The sequence below is a fragment of the Coturnix japonica genome, chromosome 1 (genome assembly GCF_001577835.2).
Source record: "Coturnix japonica isolate 7356 chromosome 1, Coturnix japonica 2.1, whole genome shotgun sequence".
NCBI lineage: Eukaryota > Metazoa > Chordata > Aves > Galliformes > Phasianidae > Coturnix > Coturnix japonica.
In genome coordinates, this window is record NC_029516.1 from 89,800,797 (window position 1) to 89,825,387 (window position 24,591).

At 35.7% G+C, this 24,591-nt stretch overlaps 1 long non-coding RNA gene across 1 annotated transcript; it reads right to left on the bottom strand.

The window, feature by feature from the left end:
- Positions 1-626: 626 nt before the first annotated feature.
- Positions 627-10,384, bottom strand: LOC107321344. Its single transcript, XR_001558544.1, has 3 exons — positions 10,344-10,384; positions 4,843-4,918; positions 627-1,402 (listed from the first exon to the last, which is right to left on the bottom strand). It is a non-coding gene; the product is annotated as an uncharacterized LOC107321344 (long non-coding RNA).
- Positions 10,385-24,591: the final 14,207 nt, after the last annotated feature.

Here is a 24,591-nt window from a genome sequence, read left to right on the forward strand (position 1 = left end):
AGATGAGAACATAGAATGCAACAAGCCTACTCTTCTGGAGGCAGAATTAATAAATCTATGAAACCAGTGATCATTGTGACACCTGCCTCTTTTACAGGGACAGTGTTAATCATAGCAGACTTCCCAGCTGGGTACATCTTATTTCTATAACTGGATCCACAAATAAAATGGGGCAAGAAAACATCAGACAGGTTCAACAGTACAAGTTTAACAGTATTTACAGGAAATGGTAGAGGGAAGGGGTACAAACTGGCATCAGAGAAGAAAGTCTCCTCTTCCTTCTTTCCTGTTACAATTTATACTAAGAGGTGAAACGGTCCATTTTGAACAGTCCCATGGCAGGAGAAAATGTTATTTAGAAGCATGCAGTGACTATAATTGAAGATGAGCGCTCTCTAAATACTTGTTGTAAAGCTTGGGCCATAAGCTGCAATTTCTTGTATATATATTTTTTTTTCCTTTATCATTCAGTGTCCAGACAGGAATACATGAATAAACCCATCCACAAATTAAAATGAAATGGATAGATGAATATTTTGAAAATGTTTATGTTTCCATAAACAAGAATGCTCTTTATTTATTTATTTATTTCTACAAACTTAGGAAACAGAACGGGTGTCCTCACTTTGTCCTTTCTTCATCAATGACACTTGGTTGACACTTCAGCCTAGGGTGGTGGTTTCACACTGGTGGCAGGTTGAATTCTACCTCACTGCCCTCTCACTCCCCCTCCTCAACTCAAAGGGAGATAAGACATGATGAAAAAGTGTTCAAGGGTTGAGATAGATAAAGACAGGGAGATTGCTCTCCAATTACCATCACAGACCAAATAGTCTCAGCATAGAGAGTTTAATATAATTTAGTGCCTGCTACTAACAGATTAGAAAAGAAACTAAAAACAAAACACCTTCCTCCATCCAGCTACTTCTAACTCCTCTCCTAAGCAGTACACGGGAACAGGGAATGGACTCTGCAGACAGCCGGTAGTATTTCTTCATCTTCCACTCCTTTATGGTTGCTCTGCCCCTACTCCATGTGGGGTCCTTCCCCCGAACGGGCTTCCCACCCGCTCGCCCAGCACTGCCCCAAGGCAGCTCCTCACCGCAGCCCCTCCGAGGCCTCATACAGCTCTGATCCGAGCTGTGCCCGCGGGCTGCGTGGGGTCAGCCCCCGTCTCCGTGCGCATCTCCTGCGCTGCATGGAGCTGGTGCCGTGCTCCCGGAGTGCCTCCTGCCCTCCTGCCGCTTTGACCTCGGTGCCTGCGGGGCTCTTCCTCCCACGTCTTGCGCTCCTATCCCAGCTGCAGCTGCAGGGCAGTTTCCCTTCTGTGACTCCTCTCTCACAAAGCACCCGGCGTCAGTCACGGCTCAGCTCCTGCAGCAGCGAGTCCCTCTTCTAGGATCTGGAAGTGGGGCAGAACAGGGCTCTGCTCACAGAGGCCCCTTTGCAGCTCCCTGCTACCAGAACCTTGCCGGATAATGCACTTAGTCACTCGCTGTGGTTTCCAGCTCTCCCTCTCCCCTTGAACCGAAATCTGATGAAAGACAATTATCTGTTTCCCGAAGCAAAGAAAGTGTATGTTTCCTGATGAAATACCACTCAGTAAAACACTTTAATTTCTACTCTGCAAGACACAGGTTATTCCTTGGCAGCCTATGTTCTGCAAAGTGAGATTGAGGAAAAGTTAAAGAAATAGTGGTGGGACTGATAATATTGCTAACAAAATCTGAGCGATTTATTGTTTCACTCCAATAAAACCTGCTTTGAGAAATAAAAACACTTCATTTGAACTTTATCACTTTGTTGGTCTTCTAGATTACATAAAAAATGATTTATAGACTGGACTTCGAACTTCCAAACTTCTGTTCTTGAACTTTGGTAAAATTGTTTTGAAAGGCATGTATGGATCACATGACTTTATGGCTTTTTTTTCTTTTTCTTTTTTTCTTTTTCTTTCCCCCTCCCCCCTCTTTTTCTTAGATCATCAGTCAGTATAACATAGTTTCTGACCTACTCCTATCCAGCTAGTCTCACTAACACTCCTATAGGGGGAAATGTTATAATATAAATATTTAGAGTTTCCAGAGTAGCATTTCAGATATTTTTAATGAGAATTTTCAACATTACTGAATTACAAGAGAATTTCAGCGGGTGTTATAAATAAAACACACATATATATATATATATTTATATATATATAGAATTGCTTATCTGCTTCTCATTCACAGACAGTCTATAAACCTTTTCATATTCTTGCTCAGCTAATTTGTATCACTAATATTTAACAGTAAATTTCACAGTCTAATTATTCATTGCATTAAAAAACAATTCCTTTTATTAATTTTAAACTATTTGCCTGATAATTTTAACAAATGCTCTTATTTTATGAGCCAGTCTTATCTGCATTCTCTAGAACAATACTTCTAATTATTTTCCCTTTTTCCCTTAAGACAAAACAGTCTGAAGTTCCTGATCTGGTCTTTGTTCCTCATGCTAGCTTAGGAGAAATACATGACAACATTGGGACCCAACCACATGGCTGCATCTGCAAGATAACAGTCATAGTGAATGATAGCTATAATTTCTGCCACAAAGGTTTATACCTGTAGCTGCAAAATCTGACCACAGCTGGCTGATGGAAGGTGGCTTCTGCTTTCAAAAATTTTGCCCATATGTATCATATGAGAAAGATCAACAACATTTTATTTGGATTACATTGAGTTCAGGTGCATTATTAATTTTCACAAAGTCCGGTTGTGTTTTTCCTTATTTTGAGGTTCTTTTTGTGTTTGTTTTTTTTTTTTTTCCCCCTTCATTTTCATTTTCAAGTATTTTGAATTGAAAAGCTAATTATATAATTCCCCATCTTTTTTTGTTGTCCATCACTCATCTCCTTTACACCTGGGGCCCTGTGGATGGGATGTGACCTGGGCCTGGTATCACAGGACTGGCACTCACCATCACAGCCTGGCCAGAACAAGGCTGCAGGAAGCGTGTCCTTCTAGCTGGTGTTCAGTCAATAGTATTTATAGCCTAGCACAGCCTAGGACACAAATGTTCAAACTCTGTCTCCATCTCTATTTCAGAAAGGCTTTCTTGTATAAAGATAAGTGAGAGAAGTTAAGGTCCTTCCACTTTCTGTCATGCAATTTCAGGCTGTATTGGAGCACTGCACAAGTTATAACACTGCAGGGATTAACACAGGTACATTGTGTACCATGCTATGACACCAGATTGCTTACTGAATCCCTCTCAATCTCTCTTTCTCTTCTTTCTCTCTCTCTCTTTAAAGTGCACTGTACTTCTGTTTCAGCATTTCTAAGTCACCAAGAGTTAACTTTTCAATTCAGATCAATTGCTTAGTTCGGGTAACTAATTTAATGGCTAGATCAATTACATTTATTAAGTAAATAATATTCTTCAGTACAATAATAATAAGAAGAAATAAAATTTCTTTAATAGTAGGCTGGGAAGAACCTTCAAATAGTTGACAAGGATGCCAGTACATCAATCCCAGAGAGCATTCAAGCATAGATCAAATATAATAAAATACCTGCATGCTAACACAAGAAGCATGAAGGACAAACAAAGAGAAATTGGAAGCTGTGACTAACACAGAAAAATGATATAAGAGAGCTGACAGAAACATGGTGGAACAAGTATCTTGCTAACCAGTAAACATGGTGAGTTAAAGCTCAGCAATAATAGCTGAGGACAACAACAAAAAAGTAGTATGAATTTGTACCGTCAGGGAAATTAGAGATCTTATAGGATGGACAGTTAAAACAGAACTCCAGAGGGCATGTGGAACTCACTCTAAAAATGGCTACATTTATTATGAGTAGTTTTACTACTGGGTATCTTGTTTTTCTGCAGTGAAATAAAAAAACACAAGTCAGAAAAGTTGGTCTTCCAAAGACAGAAGTAGTGAAAAATGCAGGCAATATATACTTAAAAAGTATTGCCAAGAAAGGGGGTAAGAATTAAAAAGAACAGTCATAGTGCCAAATCATTATTATGAGTTCAAGATTTCTGTAAAACTTTGCAAAAATGTAGAATTACACTTATAGAGAAAATCTATGAACTAAAGCAGTGAAACGTTTAACAGCTTGCATGCCTCCTTCCAATTTACACCCCTGTAATAAAAAGAGATCTTAAGTTGCATTTTAGCAGTTCTAATATCTTGTGTTTTAATTTTGACTTAAAATATTGTAACGTAATTATTTTTCCCCTCCTGCTAGCCCAGCTCTGGAGGTCACAGGGAAGGTGATTCAGGTAGTGGAGCCATTTTACCTGCATGGTCAGTTGTGAAACTGATCTCACAAAAATGGAGCAAGGGAAAACACCCCTTACATGCGCAGCAGCCCCGGAGAGTGAGAAGTCATATGGAGTATATATCTCAGCTCTGATGTTCTTCCTATCACTTAAAATAGTTATGAAGAAGCAGCGTCTGTAGTATATTGCATCTTTTTGCCTAATACATCAACCTTTTGTTACACTGTTTACACTACTGTCATTAAGAGCATGACACATTATCAGATTGGATTGCAAATTCAAGTACATCTTCATTAGTGGTAGTAAGCTTTGTTTCAATTTAGCTGACTAAAATAAAGTGGAAAAATAAAATGAAACATGCCATCAGGGATCCTTTAGGAACACTACTAGGCACAGACCTGTCTGGTATAAATGAATTAATCCTGGCTAATTCACAGCAGTAAGAAAGACCAATTATTGAAGCATAAGCAGTAATAAGCTATTACTAAGATTACAGACCAAATGAGCAAGGGGATAACATCCAAACAAAAGGCAAACAATGTAAGATAATAAAGAGCTTAACAGTACCTGCTTAATAGTGCCTTTCAACACATAATACCCAAGCAAATCCATTCACAATTCGGCCCTCCTGGTGGCTAAACCACTGAGTGAAAAAATAAATAACATGTTATGAAAACCTAAAATTACATTCATTCCTTTGAAATATTACCCACAGCATTTTCATAAGTGCTTTTCAAAATGAAGCAGATCTCCTTATTTTTCCAAGACTTTTTAATGTGTAAATAGGTCTAAAATTATTTATTCCAATCAAGGGTTTTGTGAAGGAGTGAAATAGTATAACACTTCATTTTACTAACTTCATTAAGAAAATTGATTATGATGAAAGTATAAGATATGTCTGGAGGTTTGAATCTAAGGCCTTCTGACATGCCCTTTATGAAGCACCTACAGTTCTTATCTAGAACATCTAGATCTGGAAAAAGCTCAACACTAGCCCAGTTGGTTAAAGACTATAGCAGTGATTCAACAGTAAATCAAGAACATTTTGTGTGAGGATAGGAACTGAAAGAAAAACAAAAATATGGTTAAATCTTTCTACCATTACATAAATGTTTTTTGATTGTTTTGTTTTTTTCCCAGGCAAATTCTCTTGCAAAGAACAGAATTTTTTAAAAGTTGTTTTTGTTTTGTATTGTTTTGTTTATTTCTTTCCAAATTATAGCCACATATTTAATTAGGAAAATTTCTTGTATGATAATCTCTGGGAAAAATAGTTACATAAAAAATAAAATGAGGTAAACAGTATTGTATTTGAATTACCAAGTAAAATTATATATTGCCTGTAACTAAACCTTCCTTATGGTTTTAAAAATAACCTTTATCTCACTTTTCACAGCTACATCCTGCTTCTAATGCATATAATTATGAATCCCAGTTATTTGTCAAGTACCACATTAAAAAAAAAAAAAAGAACAAGTACTGATTTCCATACTGAGAGACAAAATACATTCCTATGTTTTCCTAATAAGAGCTCTTTAAAAAATAATGAATTTTTTATACAATCTTCCCCTTTTGTGATGTATATATATATATATATACATTTTAAATGAGCAATTGCTCATAATAGGAAAGGATATCAAGATATAATAGATGTGATATGAGTCAGATATAATATCTATTACAGTGTATTAGACTGTGCAAGTCAGCAGACAAGATGAATTTGGGCAAAAACATTCTTGAAGCCAAGAGAAAGTGTGGATTCAGACTAAAATCAAGGGCACATTGATTCAGACATCACTAAATAGGAATTATGGAAACAATTCTTATAAGTTATCACACAAACCTTTTTAATAGCCTTTTTTAAAGCCAACTGTTTCTGCCCAAACACTGGAGAAGAACATCAGGTTATATTAGTGTATCTACATAGAATTTCTCTTTCAGTGTATTACAATAAATACATGAATATGCTTAGAGAGTGCTGAAGGTGGTTATAATTTACTTTCTTTTTACTGTTTTGCTTTGGTTTTTTGTTGTTTTTTGACAAGTAGAAACTTTATAAGTAATATGAAGTCAGCTATTTTTCTTCCTTGAGAAACGTACACTGGGTATTTTACAGATATTTTTTTGCTATTGTTGAATAGCCAATGAGAATCAAACAAATAAAAAAAGCAACCATATATAATAAGTTTGGCTGAAAGACATGCATTTTTTAATATTGTTTTTTCTCACCTAAATGAATAAGAGCTTCTTACATCAATTACATCTGCTATAAACCACTAACAGACACCAAAAAATGGCAGATAATCTGTTTTACTATCTAACTATGTAATGAACTACAGAAGCAGTCCAGTTGGATAATATAATTGACAAAGAAAAAATAAGCCCATTGGTTCCTAGATTAAAATAAGCCAAAAAATTACAAATTACAAAATAAATAAATAAATAAAACAGACAAACAAACAAACATCAACAACAAAACAAACAAACAAACAAAAAAACCATGACATTCAATAGTTCTGGTTTGGCCCAGTTCTTTAACCAGTGGGGCGGAGGGATTTAGCAAAATCAGCGCCTTCAGGAAAGGGAAACAGGGGACTCCAAAATAATTAAAAACATCAGCAATGATCTGAGGAGAAACGAACTAATTTACTAAATATGATATTAGAATACAAGATAACATACTATAATACAATATAATTAGAATTGAAGCTAATAAATTAAATATAATTAAAGAGTATGTGAAACCTGTAGGCCTTACAGTAATACTGACTTGATATGCAGTTGGAATGGGCAGTAGCCAGGAAGAGGCAAAGGAGAAGAGTGACGAAGAGAAGAGCCCAGTCAGGTGACCTTGCCAGGAGTTATATCTTCTCTCTGACCTCAAAGTCCCAGCAGAAAAATATTTTCTCATTTTTCACGAGGCTATATGAACAGCTATAATGTGTTGATTAACTTGCCCAAGATCAGTAAGAACAGGATTTGATGAAATAATTTACACCTTCTGTTTTAATGCATCTAAATCAATTTTTATAATGGCTAATGTTAGTATAAGCACATGGAATAAAGAATGACTTGTTTGCATTAGTATTTTGGCAGCACTGGGTGGTACGGCAATACCTAATTGCCTAATAGTTATATCAGATGTTGAACACATAGAAATAGTCTTTGTGTTTCATCTCAAAGGTCTTGATAGACTAAAATCTTTTCTGAGGTAATATATGCAGTTGATCTTTTGTAAGAAAATAGCTTTCAGCATTTCTGTTTTTCATTGCTCCCTCACAGATCAGAGAATCTTGAGATACTGAAGTGTTTTATTACTTAATACCTTGTAATGAATTATACATTTATAAAGCAAAGCTTTAAAAATGGTTGAAAGTTTGCTGTAAACCACAGTAAACCCAAAGAAAATCAGATAACATTATGCAATGAACTGAAAATGCAAATATGAAAAAACTTTCATGATCACGAAATGATGATATTATGTATGCACAGTCATTCAGTACTTCTTAATATTGTTCTTGAATATCCTGTTTCAAAATCAGAAATAGATTAGCTTTTTGTGTTATTTTGAAGGAGGGAAAAGCAGAATTGTTTTGTCATTTCATTGGAAAAAATGTTTATGTAAGAAAAGTCAAGAAGATTGTTCTATGATTTTGGCTTTCTTGTTGATATTTCTCATGTTTTATCAATGGGATGTATTGCTTTCAGTTTCATTCTGGATTTTTTCTGTCATTGAATCATCACCATCTTATGTTTGGCTTCTTGTTTCATCTAATAGACATGACAATTTTTTTTATTTCTTTTTTTTTTTTTCTGCTTACACACTTTTTGAACACTTTCTGTCCCAAAGGATATAATATTTTCTTCATATGTTTTGATCTTCTGTACTGATGTATGCCTTTACAGTTTGGCAAACCTTTATAACCTTTATTTGTAAAATGATGAATTATTCTTTTTATGTTTTCCATGAAAATACTCAAAATGTTATTGACTTTTTGTAGTCATAAGTCTGTTTATTTAAAAAGAGTAAAATAAAAGTTGTGAGAGAAGCATGAAGAGCACTTGAAACTGAAAGATAATAATATAGAAGGAAAGCAAAATAAAGGAAAGAAAATAGAAATGAGTAGTCTGTAGTGATTAATATATTCCAGTGCTGGAGGTTTTTCATGCTAATGTACTCATGCTCACAAGTCTTTCTTGCTGAGGCTGCAATAGTAGTTACATTGCATTTGATTGTTGTGTAAGAAATTTTTAGAATTACACTTTCTACATTTTTCAGATTTTTTCTCATTCTTCTCTTCACTCAGCTCAGATATATTATTATATTCTACCTAGTTATTTTAAATCTAGTTATTTTAAATTCTCTGTAAAGATTTTATGTGGTCTTTTTGAGTTAATATATAAATTACTAATTGATATATATGCATCACATCAGCTTTGATATTTTCAGACATACAATTGTAATGAATATCAGATAAGGAAACTTTAATCAAGTAGATATTTAATATAAAAGATTTTTTTTTTTTGCATAATAGTACAAAATGAAGAAAAAGGTGTTGAGATGGATAGAGAAAGTCATTTATTACTTAGAGTTTGGTACTTATACAGAAAGTTCCTGCAGCATTTTACATATGAGAACACTTTAATTTTGATTTGTTCTCAGATGTGATACTGAAAAAGTTATTGCCAGAAAAAGTTTGTCAATCAGAGAATCCCAAAGCTTTTCAGGCTTGCCAGTGTGACTCCCATATATTAGAAGGGTCATAAGGAGGATCTAAGGAACTGCAGGCCCATCAGCTTGACCTCTGTGCCAGGAAAATCTATAGAGCAGATTGTCTTCAGTGAGTTCATGTGGTGTGTATGCTACAGCCAGGGGATCAGGACCAACCAGCATGAGCTCAAAAAAAACAGGTCCTGGTTAACCAACACAGTCTCCTTCTGTGATCAAGTGATATGGGAAAGGCAGTTGATGTAGTCTACCTAGACCTCAGCAAAGCTTTCAGCACTGTTTCTCACAGCGTTATCCTGGAGAAGCTGGCAGCCTGTGCCTTTGACAAGTACACTCTTTGTTGGGTAAAGAACTGGCTGGATGGCCAGGCCAAGAGAGAGGTGGTGAATGGAGTCACATCCAGTTGGTGACTGGTTATGAGTGGTGTTCCCCAGGGGTCGGTACTAAGGGCTATCCTGTTTAATATCCTTATTGATGACCTAGATGAGAACATTGAGTGCACCTTCAATATATTTAAAAATGCCACCAAGTTGGCAGGACATGTCAATCTGCCTGGAGGTAAGAAGGCCCTGTAGAGGGATCTGGACAGGCTGTTTAGCTGGGCTGAGGCCACTGGAATGAGGTTCAACAAGACCAAGTGCTGGGTCCTGCACTTTGGCCACAGCAACCCCAGACAATGCTAAAGGTTTGGGGCAGGGTGGCTGGAAGATTGTGTAGGAGAAATATATCTGGGAGTTCTGACTGATGCTCAGCAGGACATGAGACAGCAGTGTGTCCATGTACCCAAGAAAGCCAATGGCATATATGTGTTGCCATCAGAATCAGGGAGGCAGTCATACCCCTGTACTCAGCTCTGCTGAGGCAGAACCTTGCATACAGTATTGAGTTTTGAACCCCTCACTGCAAGAAAGACGTCGAGACCCAGGAGTGTGCCCAGAGAAGGGTAGTGGAGCTGGGAAACTGGAATTGTTCAGTCTGGAGAAGAGGAGGCTCAGGGAAGACCTTATCAATCTCTACAACTACTTTCAAGAAGGTTGTAGCAAGGTGGCCTCTTCTCCATCATAACTAGTAACAGAACTAGGGGGAATGGCTTCAAGTTGCACCAAAATTCAAGTTGAATGTTAGGAAACATTTAATCTCTGAAATGGTGGTCATCTGCTGGAATAGGCTGCCTAGGGAAGCGGTAGAATCACCATTCCAGGAGGTGTTCAAGAAAAATCTGAATGTTGTACTAAGGGACAAGGTTGTACTGGTGGTAATTATACAGGCGTTAACAAGAATGGTAACTACAAAGATAGTAGTAGAAGTATAGAAGGTATAAGGAAAAAAGGGAACTCACCAGTGATGACACTAGGAGCTGAGTCAATCTTCACTAGCAAGTGATCTCCAAGAGATGCTGCCTCAGTGAGGGTCAGCCCTTAAATGAGGTCTCAGAGTAGGTGGAGTCGAACTTCACCCCTCCCGGGAGCACAGCTACATAACTTTCACCTGTGCTCCTGCAGCTGACCCCACACTTGCCTCAGCTGATTAATCAGTGGTTCACACTGTGATTACCAATCTCCCATACAGTGGTTTAGTGTGGTAATATTGGTGGTAGATTGACAGCTAGAGTGGATGATCTTGGATGTTTCTTCCAACTTTGGTGATTCAGTGATTCTTTGATATCCTTCTGAGGTATATTGTTCAGTGAAAAAGCATATTAAGCCCTTATTTTTATTCTGGGAGAACCTCACTGTAAACTCAGTGGTAGCTCAACCAGATGTGGCTGTTCAATGATTTGCTGGCAAGTGAAAGCACAAAATTGATGGTCTAAAACATCATATGTTGTTCATTGTATTGTTTCTGGCTTTGGCAGTTTACTGGACTCATTTGAAAAAAAGGAAAAAAAAAACAAAGAAAAAAAAAGAAAGTGGGAAAGATATTTAAGTGCAAATATACTGTATTTTATTATTTTTTTCAGTCAGATTATACAGACTTATTTCCAGCACCATTCCTCTCCCAGTATATCAGCCACAATGCTAGGCAAACCCAAATGACCACAAAATTTGAAACACCTCAAAATACAAAAATATATGGGAACACACAAATGCACAAAACTGAAATGTTTAAGAATCACAAAGACGTTTATAAAAACAAACAGATTTTTTTTAATTTAATTTTATTATTATTATTAATTAATTAATTAATTAATTTATTTATTTATTTATTTATTTTGAGATTTGAAAGATATTCTTTAAAAGCTCTTTCACTGAGTTTCTGTTGGCCTCAATAAGACAGCAACAACATCAAAAAGGAAAAAAAATTAGAAAGGTAAAACAGCCTTTAAATACCTATGTATGAGAAGTTTCTTTTTCTTCATTTATCAATGACAAATTAAAAATTCTGAAAGTAAGTTTTTAAGTGATACAGTGTTCCTGGATCAGTTCAACTCAATGTATGTACCAATAATACTCCAATCAATTAAACAGTTGAAAAAGATCTTGCTTAGTCAGTGACATCGTGCAACAATACCAAACAGCTACAGAACAAAACCAATAGGAAATGCAAACCAATCAAATTAAACCTAGACCCAAAGTTATTATAGTTTAAAAGATCTGTTATTTACACAGTAACTTAAACAAATTGATGCACACATACAGTGACTTATGTATAGAGGTGCTCTTGCCACTCATAATCTGCAGTGAAGAAAAAGCAAGAACTTTGAAAGGACACATGAAACACTTTAAGAATAATCAATTGCGTGTTTGCCTGTACAAACTGTAGAATCTGCTTTGCTTTTAATATTCCTATGACATACAAAGATGCTTTACCATGAAAAGGTCAAGGATATAATTTGTCAGGCAGTATATATTTAGGAGATAATAAAGTTGTGAAAGTCGAAAGAAGTAAATTGGCTATGCTTTTCAGGTTATGATTGCCCTTTAAAATATGAGATCTAGTATACTTGTTCTTATAGGAGCTTTTAAGAGAATAATTTTTTACTGCATCTAACACCCCTTTTCCAAGAGAGCTATGTATAGCTCTTAGAAGCTTGGAGATAAATCTCTTACTTAATAGAAGTTTATGGTCACTTTGAATTGTGTTTTGTCACACTATCTGATATTTGTGAAAAGAACAGGAATGGAAGTTCCTAGTCTCCTTCTCAACTGCAGTTCTGACATGGAAAATTAGACAGAAATCTAATTCCAGTTGCCATTTCTCATATATAACAGTGACAGTTATTAAAATAAAAATTGTAACAATTTTATAATATGTGAGTATACATACTGTAATACTCACAAAGTAAACATATATGTTACCAAACTTCATAATAGATCCATTTGGCCAGACAGTGGTAAGTAAAAAAAAGTCTGTCACATGTTGATTTGCCGACTGAGTGATTTGATTCTGTATTTCATTTCACCTCCTTCAGTTATTTTCTCAGTCTCAATGGCTAACTTTGTTTTAGTTATAAGAATGAGAATTAAACCTAATCCACACTTTGTAAGGAATAAAATGAGGGCAGTGGGAGGAAATATTCCAGTATTTGAAGGGAGTCTATAAAGAAGGAAGGACAACTGTTTATGTGTGTGGATAGTGATTGGACAAGGGGAAATGGTTTTAAACTGAAACAGGAGTTTTAGGTTAGATATTAGGAAGAAGTTGTCACCTATCAGAGGGGGATTGAAACTAGATGATATTTGAGGTTATTCTCAACCGAGGCGATTCTACACTTCTATGATTCTATGGTCTTAACTACTGTTATTGTAGTTTCTCTCCTGTGGACTTTGCACTGATTTGTGTCACAGCAAGTTTGGAAACAATTTTTCATTTTAACTTAGTTTCCAACTACTACGATTAAATACTTTGTATATTCAAACAGCCCCTTTTCAATTAACTATTATCTGCTGCTTGCCATTTTAAAGTTTGTTCTGCTCTGCTTCTGCTTGTTTTCTTCATTTTCCTTTACTGGTTTTGATGTTGTTTTTGTCTCTGATGTCTTTGCAAGGAAAGATAAATTTCTGGGATTCTCTGCTTTTCTTTCCCATGAAAAAAAACTTGTAAACCTAAACCTGGTAATGTTAGACAATTTTTTGACATACTTGTGAGAAGAGTCTTTAAATACATATTATGTCATTTCTAAAAGTCATATAGTAGTGTTTCTCTTGGGGCAATAGTGTTCTTGCCTCGGCAAATCATGTGCAAAGAACTGATGAGCTCTTATAAGAAGGAAAACATGACAGTGGAAAGCACTAACAATAATTTTTTACAAAAATTTATCTTTAAACTTTTCAGATTATTTTTTTCAAAACCTCTTCTTACATGGTCTGACTCTTTATACAAGTCTGTTTTTTTTTGTGTGTGTGTTTTTATTATTGTTCTTGTTGTATAAAGCAATGAATGGATTTTTTTTTTTAAATTTCTTTTTTCTGTTTTTGTTTCTGTTTTGATTTGTTTTGTTTTGAGGATGGTTTCCAGCATGCTGTGCTGAGTGAGGAGAAAATCATACTGGGAGAGATGGAGGGGCCCAGTTGTGCTCAGAGCTAGATCACCATCTTTAATAAGAGGAGACCACAAGGAGAAATTTATCATCTGCTCCGTCATAGAGCTGTGGCAAAAATCCTCCTCATTGAAGGAATATATATGAATTCCTTATAATAATAATAATAATAAAATAATTTGGAAAAAAATTGGAAAGGTTAAACTATGTGGCATTAAATGTGCAAATATTCCAGTTAATCCACACTTTTAAAATTACATTATCCTCTATAGCTTCTTAAATAAATAAATAAATAAACAAATAAACAAATAAATAAATAATAAAATAGGGAGAATTTAAACAACACATTAATTCACTGGTTTGAAGAAGATAATGCAGTCATTTATTGATTGTTGATCTGTGGCTTTATTGCTGTTTGTCAGTAACTGGCAAGAGCTGAAAACAGACAGTTGTGACTGCTTTTTCCTTGACACTAGTAAATTTTATTGATGTGTATGAACTTGATTTATACTCCAGAGACCACAGAAAATGGCACTCCTGTAAATAAACAGTTCATTACAAAATGAGTACTATCTACGGAGTGTCTGCTGTGCTGCTGTGTAGCAGAAGTCATTATTAACCATTGTCACAATTTCTAAAAATTAAATATATTACTTGTATGTGTTGCCTCTGTGCTATTTCAGTAGCTTCTGTGATTGACCTGCAGCAACTTGTAACTGGGCACCTGTTTAGAGTCGAGGGGGGGCAAGCCAAGGATTGCAGCCTTATCTCTCTTGCACTACTTCAGGCACACGTGCTCACTTAGTGGTTCAGACTGTGCCACTACAGCAAGGAAAAAAACTGGCAAGTCACTATTACTCAGCAATTGGGGTGGAAAATATAATAACTTCTTGGAATGAATTGTAATATGTCCTCCTAATTGTAATATAAGAATAATCTATGCCTAGTTTCTTAGAATCAATTGTAATATCCCCTCCTATTCTTGCATATGTATAACTTGTCTCTATAAATATCCTTAAACTGTCACTTTGCGGCTAGGAGAGGCTTCTCCCTAGGCACCCAGTGTGTGTGTGCAGCCACGTAATAAAAAATATATCTGCTTTATAACCACTTTGTTGTTATGGAATTTGAATTTCTGCAAGTTGCTATCTCACACTGAATTTCTCCTACTACTCTAACTTCTCGTACTCCCAGCTTGACCCAGCAACAGTCCTTTGATGATAACAGTTGTAATTCTTTCACATTAGAACTGTCTGTGCTACTCCTTGACTCAAAAAATAAATAAATTGATTACTTTGGAACAAACACGCTATAGTTAGATAAGCTATTGCTTCTTGGAATGACAATTTTAAGCAGAATTCTGAAATGTCTAAATGAAAAATAGACCAGGACTACTGTTAAGTGCTTTTTACCTTATGTAAATTTTTACCTTTTACTGTCTTTATTATGTATAAATATGTAAGACAGCTGTTGATTCAATGAAATTATTAGCCAACATATGCTGATTTTTACTTCTGTAAAGATGACTGAACAACGTTAACAGCTCCCCCCATCTTCAGGAGCTACCTAGAAGAAGAATGCAACCAGCTTGTTAAAATATTCACAAGCTATTTGCATTCCCCATAATAATAATATTTGCATCCCTCCATAGTTTACTCTTGACCATCGCACTGAAGATTGTTCCTGCTTCCTGAAGAAGCTGTGTACCCTTGTCCATGGATAGACTGTGCATAATTCTGTTGATGCTATCAGAGTTACAGAAATTGCCTTCAGCAAAGAGTAGTTGGCCCAGTATAAACACTTTAGTATCTACTGCAACTGAACCATCAAGTTCTATGCATTTACAATCCATCAAGTCATTTTCTGTCACTGGATAAAAGAAGCTAGATTTCTTTGAAAGTAATATCAATGTAAACTATGTGAATAATGATCTTACTAAACACCAACGTTTAAGACTTTTTCTTTAAAACTGAATTTTTTTTGTAAGTAGAACTTTTTTGACAATATTCCAGTACCCTTATTTAACTGCAATTTTGCTACAGAGTACTGAGGCAAATTGTAAGAAGGTAATTAGTATTTGCTTGTCTTTCATGTCCCTTAATTTCATTTTTATCTTTTTCTGGAATGCTACTCATCTACTCATCTGTGCTTGGGCAACTATTTTACAATCTAATTCCAGAAAGAATTAATTAATCCTTTGCAGTTTTCTAACCTGTTCTAGTGCTGTAAAACAGAGACATTTAATGTTTCCTGTTAATGCAAAAAGGAATTAATAACATCTAGACTGAACACTCAAAAGCATAAATTAGTCACTAAAGATCTGAACATTTTCTACTGTACTGTAAACCTTTTGTTGTGAATTATTTTTCACATAGTATAAATTTTGACATATGTAATTAACACAAACACATTTTAAATGGGTTTTAATGCATGTTTAAATGTATGCATAGCTGGATTTATAGCTTGCTATAATTAGCTCAACCTATTTAACTTAAAAAAAAAAAAAAAGTAAACAACAGTAACAATTACGTGTTGGATTTAAGCTCTAATTATTAACCAAAAGGATAATTCTATGAATGTACATAAAAAGAACATTATGTCCCTCACAGGCAACCAGAAACTATTGGAGAAATCACTGTTCTGTGGAATGAAATTGAGCCTCCATATTAACACAATCCAGAAGCTCTTCAGAGCACTCAGACTGCTAATTGTGCTAAAGTACATGCAGTAAATGATTATGGTAGGCTGTTTTGTTTTTATTGAAGACTAAATGGGGTTTAACTTTTTCCTCAGACACATAGCTTCTAGTCCTTTGTTATATATTGTTATTTTTTTACATTATTCTTAGTATTTTTGTTTCTAATGAAAAGATAAAGTAATTTTTATTTGTTTAAAAAGTATGAAAAGAACAATTCCTGTATATACGTAAGTGAACCTGGAGATCCTGAGTACAGCCAAGATTGAAACTGTATTCCTACACTTTGCAGTTTTTAATAGTAAAGAAGGATGATTCCAAGTCAGAGTTCGGAGCATTCTCAAGAAAAGCTGAACATCACTGTGAATTCACAATTCTCTTACTGATTCTGCTCAACACTTGAACTCCTGATAGTACTCATGCCAGGTGACTTATAGTCTTTCAGAGATGTGTCTTTTCTAACCTCTTGTCTTGAAGTAATTTGCTTGTTATTTCCTGGTACCAAAGACTTATACTCCAGTCTTCTGTTGCTCAAGAGAATTCTTGAAATATTAGGCCTAAGGGCAAATACAGTCTCTATGCTTTTGTTCTTACCTGGTTGCTTGAAAGGAACCGCTTTAAAAAATGAGATAGAAAAATATCTATGCAGTATCCAAATAGAAGCTGAGCACTGTTTAGTCTCTTACCAGCTGCTCACTTCCACAGTTTCTGTCTGAGATCATGTTGCTGTGCTCTGACGCTCATGCACTGTGCTGAAAATGCTTGATTATATGTTTCCTTTTGCATGGCATGAACTGCCTTAAGGACCTTCTCCTGATACCATCCTGTGTTGATAACCTCCACTGTGATCATGGTCTCAGGATACCATTTCACAATCTCTGGCTTGGTGCTGGGAGGTGCATTCAGCGAAAAGGGCAGCTTGCTGCCATCAAGGTGGAGAGGTTGTCCCGCTACCTCCCACCTCTCTCTTTCCAGTTGTTTATTTCATGCGGGCTCTAGCATCAGTTGGATGGTGAACTGCTTTTAAACGTTAGCTGGCAGAAAACAAAGTTGGGAAGAGAAAAATAATAAGTATTTGCTGCCGTGTTCATGATACATTATGTTAATTCTTGTCATTTATCTAATAGAATAAGCTTAATTCAATAAAAAAATAAACACCAAATCTGGAAGAAGGGTGGGACAGGATATCATGGCTGGGAGAAGAAGAAAAAATGAAAAGGTAGTGAAGCTTTCCCGTGGTATTAATTTGTTTCCTTTGAGTTATTGTTTGACTCAGCCATCACATAAAATGGCACATCAAGTGTTGTGGCTTTTTATGTTGTCGTTGGTTTTCTGTCTGTAACATCATCAGGCAGCTATCCACAGAGGAAGTTTATAAGGACCTGTGTTTCCAAAATTCACTTACCTTTTCAACAAAGACTGATTCTCAGTAAATTTCCTTTGCAGACATTTTGGAAAACTATTAACAAATCTAAATCCTGCATTCTTCACTGAACCATTTGATATTTAAAGAGGTTTAAAGAGTTTCTACATAAATTTCTCCCCAAATTTTCTATCATTTAGTCAACTTTGCCCAAAGTCAGCAATCCTTAACACAAAGAATTCTGTCACTTTGCTCCTGGAAATTGTATATATAAGAACAAAATTAATTTGATATTATTATTTTTCTTTTTCATTATCTTTTACAAAATCTGCCTTTCTGCTACTTCAGAACTTGTTGTAAATAAATAAATAGATAGATAGATAGATAGATAGATAGATAGATAGATAGATAGATAGATAAATAAATAGAGCTAAAAGCCTATACAAATGTGTATATATGGATCTATACAATTTAGTGTGGGTAATGCATGTTTATGTAGTGTGCAGTCAAAAATAAAGGACTTTATGGGAATAAAAAACAAACAATGCATAAACTTTCTTCACTTGAAAACAACAACAAACAAACAAACCTAAAACTATTATGTTAAAAAATTCACTGATTCCAGAAAGGACTGGACACTATGCCTACTCTAGGACAGTAGATTAAAAATCACCCCTTAGCACAGAAATTTTTAGGGTCTGAGAAAGTATCTGTTTGATCCCTCTCTTATACCACTTTTTTACAGTCCTAATAAAAATACATCATGAGATAACTGAGCTCCTACATTTATTATGGGAAATGTGCTTAAGTGCACATGCACAAGTGCATGATCATTTGACTCTTGAGCAGACAGGCTGACCAACTAAGAGCCATGCTTATGGTTGTTTATTTTTTTCCTTTTTGTGCTTCAATTACTCAAGGACACGGTTTTTCCTGTGCCTGCTCTATATTCTGGGAATAATTTTTGGAAAAGCATATTGATTTGGAAAGCATTTGTACAGGCCAACAAATAAAGCCTTACAGTCTTTTCCCACATGCATTTTAACAGCCAATAGCTCATGAACGCTAGAGTGAAAGGTTAATATTTTATGCTACCTGAAAGCTGAAATTCCACTTACATGTGACACTAAAATATGCTTCACTAGCTCTAACTGTACACCTTAAATCTATGTTGGTTTTCCAAGTCTAGCAGTTCTCTACACTTGGCTTTTGAATCATCTCATTCCCAAATCATGTCAGAAAATAAGAAAAAGGGTAATAAAACCAGATAGCAATCACAATATAATTATCTTAAGGTCTGATCTCAAGTCCTCCTGGCACTAAAATAAATGCTTAAAGCTAAGAATTTCATCTTCACAGAGTAGGAAAAAAATCCCCATTCTCCCAGTTTACAGGATATTAGATCAGAACGGTTAATAGCTTTGTGGTTTATCAGTACTTTCTGCCATTGTAGCAGAAGTAAATACAGCATGAGCTGGTGTTTGAGACCTGTGTATTTTTCCAATTCCAGCAACAAAAACTAGCCCAGAAAGAGAGCACTTGATATTGCATACAAACACTGAGCTTCTGTCTGTAAGGCAGCTCCAGCAACTGACTGGGCCTGGTGGGACAAAGAGCACTTTGTTTTTAGAAGTTGCCATTTTTTATTGCTTTCAGTAGTACCTTCTAAAAACAAAGTGGCAGTTCTTGTTAATCTCTTTACTAGACAGGTAAATAGATCAATATTGAATTCCTCCAGCAAAAGGGGATATTCTGCTTGGCAAGATGGACCCCTCTAAATGAGGACTGAGGAACATCATACAGGCATTTAGTTTTTTCTTTTTCCACAAGGTAAAGGTAACTGGTCCAAGTACTTCCAACTTGTTGCCAAAAATGCTGGCTTATTTCACAGAAGGGTGGGATGAGGATTAAAATTAAAAGTTCTGATATTCTGGATTGAAATATTTTACTTCAGATTTTAAATGATATTCGAAGTAGAAGAAAAAAATGAAAAAAAAACCAAAGGTCATAAAGGGTAAGACAGACCTTATTCCTTTTACATGAAATATTTTACTGAAGGCTTCTAAGTGATCATGTTGACAAGAAAAACGTAAGGGAATCATTTAGTATTACTGCAAAGCATTTTTTTATTTTATTTTATTTTATTTTTTCTCTTTCTGACAATATACTATTGTGTCTCTAAAAAGAGGGTAAGGTAGAAAGAGTGTCAGTCATTCACATAGCCCTCATCCTTGCAAACTCCCATTTCAGAGGTCCATGCAAACCTGTACAGTTTGAGATGTTCAGACATTAAGACTGCTTGTCTGCTGCTACTTCCCAGTACAGCTATGAAATGCAATGGTGCAGTAGGGCTTTCATACCATAAATAAATTTTGTCTGTTGTGAACTCTCTTTTTGAGAGTGGTCAGGAGAGAAGGAAATTCCTGTAAGAAACCAGCAGATGTGAATAACTTCCTTAGGGTCCACGAGGAAAGAGAGACACCTCAAGCAGTCCTTTACCACAAGAAAAAATTTTCTCTGTACAGGGCCCACATCTTTGTATAAACTATAGAAGAAAGCAAGGGAGACTAGGCTTAGGCTGCAGCTGCCATTTAGAACTCCTCAAAGTTTTCACGTTCCCACCTGAAAGGTCTATTTGTGCATCACAAATTTAAAATACATTGCATATTTGCCAGTACAGGAGATTTTTTAAAAAGCAAAGCTAAGGAAACAAAAAGTGTGTCCACTGTGGAGGCTTACGCTAAATAGCAGAAGTGTTCTTTACCAAGTAAACTATATTTTGTGAGAAGACATGGGATATGCATCTGAAATATCATACAAAATATTCTTATTTACCTTCCAGTATCCCATCCTTCTCATTGTCAGTACAGATGCTTCTCCTGGCTTGAAATATGGCAATGAAACAATTCAACTCTATGAGAGTCCTTTACTAACCCACAGTCTTCCATAGCCAGGCAAGAATTGGTCATGGGAAAATTTAATAAATCCCAGGGTAGAGCTTTGGTGCTGACAATTTTTTCTACACCAGGTCCATAAACGTGCGAATTTTCTTTAATATCAGTTGTCTCACCATAGTTAGAGGATAGAGGAGTCACAGAGCAGGATGACATCCATGTTCTCACTCCTTTGTCTGCTCAAAGATGGCTCTGGAGTGAGCAGTCTTTACATGGCAGAGGTCCTTTGGAGGCAGTTACCTTCGTTTTGACACAAGATAGCTAACAGCAGCACTTGCTTATATGAGCTATTACCCTTTCAGGGCCAGGCGGAAGACATGTGAATCACTCTTATCTTCGTGAATGGATCAGATAAAAACTCCAACTTCCAGAATAGCTCTACTGATTGTTGTGCTGCCCTTGTGCAAGTTTTAGGACTTTCAGTTTTCCCAGGCACCAAAATCAGTAACAGTGATGCACTTGAGAAAGGCACACAAGATGGACAGTACTCTGCACGCAGTAGCCCAAAGAGCACTTGATTAATGTCAATGAGTCTTGAGTCTGTTCCAGCTTATATTGAGCAAGGTGGCATATTGCTTAATCCAAGGCTAAACTTAAGGATATCTGTGCCTTCAACATTGATTATGTTTGATTTGTATCTGTCATTTAATGTGCAGATATCATGAAAAATAATGCCTGTGCCTGCCTCTGCATTAGAAGACTTTCAAAGGTCAGTTTCTTCCTAGGGGTCATTTCACTAACTTCAAGCAAAAAGTTTCAATCAAAAGATGACAAATTTTACCAGCTACTGTTTCTCTTCAGTCTACATTTTCTTATTCTTCAGCTAACAGTTCAGCAATTCTAAGTTGTAGACAATGATATGCTAATCACTCACCTTTATATTCTTTTGTGACCTACAGCTGTGTTCTTGAAATGAATGCTTGTGTTGGATTCATTGCTGCAGCTCTCAGCACTTCTCACTGCTATCTCCTGGTGACAACATGGATTTCAATCAGTTCCATGACCCTCTGCTGCTCTAATGACTCGAGTATCCCTTATGTACTGTAAATGTCCCATTGACTCCATTAGCCCTCTGGACCAGTTCCATCTCCCTTGCAAAGCAAGGCAACCTACAGAAATATCAAAACAAGCCTCATGGTGGTCCCAGTATTTTATATACTTAAACAACCTTTTCTTTCTGAAGCTTTCACACAGAAAAAGACCATCACAAATTCTTACATTTCTACATTTGATGAGACTTTGTATACAGTGCAAAAAAGTTCACAAACTTTTTCTTAACATGTATTAATAACACTAAACTTAATAAATGGCATAACAAGCCGTAAGCTTTTATTTTTGTTTTGTTTTGTTTTTCAGATGTAGCCTTCCACACTAAACAGTCAATTAGAGTGATAGGAAACATACCGTTAGTGATCTGGCAGAGAGATGGCAATAAAATCATACATCGTAATGAAAATATCTTCCTGGGATATATGAAACAGGTATTTATTATCCTTAATGACTGTGTTTAGAAAGATGTAAGTGGAAAAATAAGGAAAGTGGGATGACATATGCTGCTGCAGATATATCTGAGTCAAATCAACGAGTCTAAAGATTCAGAGGTTAGAGCCTCAACTGAACAGGCATAAATTGTAACAGATGAATATGTTCATCTTAGCAGCCAGTGTTTTCTGCTAATTGCTCTAGCTTTTGCTTTCACATAATACATTTTTCTTTGTTTCTTTTCTTAATTTTATTTTATTATAACTGTGTTTTCCTTTGCCAGTGTGCAACAAACAGCTTTAAAAATAGTGAGTAGATAAATATTGATGTTATTGTTGAAATACATACATATTCTCTTTTAGAGTAAATTTTCATTTTGGAATGGTTTTGCTGAACTCTAAACTATCAAACTAAACCTTACTATGGAACTAGTAAAGTGACAGATTCTAGAAAATGAACATTGTATTTTATAAGCTGACAGAAGAAAATAATAGCAGTCTTTCTGGTTTTGTGATCTAATACTTCATACTAAAGGTAACTCTGAACACGTTCAACAGTTCTCTCTTCTAATCTGAGTTTTCTTCAGAGTTACTTATTCTTACTTTGCCTTGTGCAGTGTGGAAATTACTATTTGTATTGCGTATCACCTGTCCTGACATCATATTTCTGCATACTGTTTAAAAATTGCTTACTGAAACGGCAAAGATAAAACATATCCTGCTGTTTTCTCCTTTACACATCAAAATATGCTTCTTGCATATTGATAAGTGCTCTTACATGGAAACAGCATAAAGTGAGTACAAGGCTCATTTCTTCAGCTTAGTAATATTAATGACATAATGAATTTTAAAACTTTTGTTTTAAAAACCTCGTTAAATTGAGTGGATAGTCTACAGCCCTGGCAACTGTAAAGCACAAAAAAGTTCCTGATATTCTTGATCTGATTTATCTTCTGTAATCAGGTCCCTTCCCCTGCTATTGCTCTGCATTTCACAAGGATCACTGAAGACAACGGGTTTGTTTGTTTTACATCTAGCCACAAGATGCCCACTTTTTCTATGTCCTACAATAGAACTTATTTATGTGTTTATTTAATTTAAATTTGCTATTGATCTCTGTAAAGTGCAGTCGAACCTACTGCTACTCTTTAGAGTGCTGCATCCAGAGCTAGAGCCCCCAGCACAAGAAAGTAATGGAGCTATTGATGTATGTCCAGACAAGGGCCAAAAAGATGGTCAGAGGGCTGGGGCACAGTCCTACAGTGAAAGAATAAGGGAGCTGTGGGAAGACCTCATTATGGTTTTGAACTGGAGACAGACTTTTCACACAGATAGATAGTGATAGGGCAAAGGGAAACAATTTTAAACTAAAAGAGGGGAGATTTGGATGAAATGTGAGGGGGAAATTCTTTACTTAGAGGGTGATGAGGCACTGGCACAGGCTGCCCAGGGAAGCTGTGGGTGCACCATCCCTGGAGGTGCTCAGGAACAGGTTGGATGAGCAGCTTGAGCTAGTGGGGGCAGCCCTGCCCATTGTAGGGGGTTGAAACTAGATGATCTTTGATCTACCTTCCATCTCAAGACATTCTATGATGTCATGACACTGTAGTTCTACTGACAAAAAATGTCCACGATTTCATGCTGTATATCCATTTTTTAAATACTTCACTGAAAATGTATAATGAGAAAATTTATTTTCAAATGTGATACCTTAGTTTTGAAGCATTAAAACTCATTAGCTATGGGGGAAACAAACAAACAAACAAACAAACAAAAACCACCAAAACCAACATACCAACAAATAAAATGCAACCAACCAATCAAGCAAACAAACAAAAAACACCAGTGGCAGTTATTTTGCTTTCTGGTCATATTTTACTCAACCATATTCCTACCGTCCCATTCTGGAAGGTACAAATACTGAAAGATGTACTTGGTCTTTGAAGGCTGAGTATATTAATGCACAAAATAAGAGAGACAGCTATACCAGGCACAGCAGGTAGAGGGGATGACATAGTTTCTTGTAAATCTCAAAGATAAAAAATGCCATACTTCACAGAGTATTAGAAAATGAATTTTCCATGGAACTCTTTAGAGAGAAATAAAAAATAAATATATTTCAAAGATTAAAAAACAAACAAACAAAAAAAAAGAGAGAAAGTTTAATTATGTTGTTACATGTAAAGAATTTTCTGTGGTAAAAGGTCGGAGTCTTTGAATTTCTTTTTCTTTGTATTATTATTTTATTTAAAAAATCAGCATTTTGTTTTAAAAATTGGTGAAAAATATCATGTAAATACTAATTCAGACAGCAGATGTAAATACAATTTAGACATATACAATTGCCAGCGAATGCATGGAAAGCTTTGCAGAAGACATGAGGATAAGAAGTATTGGGGAAAAAAAAAAAGCTTGTTATTCTTTCCTTTGTTCTTTGCTTTCAGGAGACACAGATAGGTAGTTTCTGATCACCAGTAACAGAGAGCATCTTTCACCAGCTTCATGGAGGCAAGAGGGACAGAATCTTTCAGAGCTGCAAAACTTTACTCAATAAATGTTTTTCCCACCTAATTTCTGTCGACAGCTGCCCTGTGCTCTTGACAAGATCAGAGGG